The sequence below is a fragment of the Saccostrea cucullata genome, unplaced genomic scaffold (assembly GCF_032062105.1).
Source record: "Saccostrea cucullata isolate Sc308-1 unplaced genomic scaffold, CSIRO_AGI_Scuc_v1 ctg607, whole genome shotgun sequence".
Classification (NCBI taxonomy): Eukaryota; Metazoa; Mollusca; class Bivalvia; order Ostreida; family Ostreidae; genus Saccostrea; species Saccostrea cuccullata.
Window position 1 is genome coordinate 29,039 of NW_026933462.1, and position 1,579 is coordinate 30,617.

Here is a 1,579-nt window from a genome sequence, read left to right on the forward strand (position 1 = left end):
CAGATCATAGGCATTAAGGAAAAAATAAAAAAAATTCCTTCTTAAGAACAGTAAAACCAATTATGTGTTATATTAATTCAAAAGCATCCATGATAGTAAGTGAAGACTCAAGTTAGTTCAATCATACCCTCCTCCTTCCCCTGAACCACCTTTTCAAGACTATCCTGATTTCAGAGTGCTTTTTCCTAGCCAGAGTGCTCAGGTGAGCGTTGTGGACACTGGGCCTCTTGTTAAAATATTCCATTGGTTTTCACTTTCTGAATTTATATTTACTGGAGTGTAAATAAAGACCTCATTTCTCTATCGGTCAATCTACTGATAAATTGTTTGTTAGGGATGAATTTCTTTTATTTTTTTTCCACAGCAAATCCGTCCTCTTGTAAGCATTCCAGACATATTATATTTTGAATGTTCTATACAATTTTAGTTATTTTCTGCACATTTTAATTATTTTCTTGACGATATGATTATGTTTTGTGCAATTTTAATTTTTTTAAATTGTAAATATTCAAAAAAAGGTTAATGTGCTTCATGAGAGTTTTCAAATTGATTTTAAGCCTTACTGAGCTTAGATGTTAGAAAAACATTCTGTTGAACACTGGATGACCCTTTTTAGATAGGTATCGCCCAATAGCTACATTTATGGAGATTGTTGTTATTATTGGTAACCATTGTAGCAAAAAACAATTGACACTATCTAAGAGACCCCATTCCTCTTCATACTGAACATTGTACTTACTGAATTCAACAAGATGATTATCTTCTCACCTGTCTAGATCAGAAATGAATTGTGGACAATATAACAACACAGAAAGACTTCAGTTACTGTTACTGTTAACCAACTTTTATTCATGTGCGATAAATATCCGCGAGTTTCGCGACATATTTTTTTTCTCGCAAACTAATCCCCGTGAACCATTATTTTGCTTTAAGCTTGTATTTGTAGAAAATATTTCATCAGTCGCAAAAATTAATCGTTGCAGATTGATTTCAAACTGACAAATCACAAAGGATGACGCGATAATAGTTGGTTTACAGTATTTTTAAAATCATTTTATATAGCATAATAATGGAATCATTATATCTAATGCTTGATGTGCCTCATTAACATTGTGTATAGTATGTTTGTTTTTTTTAATATGACTGAAAAACCTTTTGATATGAAGTAAAATAATTATTTTTAACATTCCAAATTTTCTCATCTTAATTTGGCTAAATACTGGTAATTATTTTCACATTGTAAAGTATTTTCGTTTTAGTTCATGTGATGTAATTTTAAACTGCTTTAAAAAATGATTTGCAATAAATCTGTTGATGTTATATACTGTTTTTATTGCCACAATGAAATGTATGGAGATAACAAACAGTGTTCAAGCTCAAACGTCCATCAAACAATACAAATTTTGGAGCAGAGATTGAAGTGCATCCATTATATGTTTCTATAGTAATCCAGTACTCTTTTCGATATCTGCGGAAAGACATGTTTTAGGATCATGGATTATACTTTCTGTAGTAATTCATTTATGATAGTGACATGTGCTACATATAATGAACAATCGTTTAATCAGAGTTATTTCGT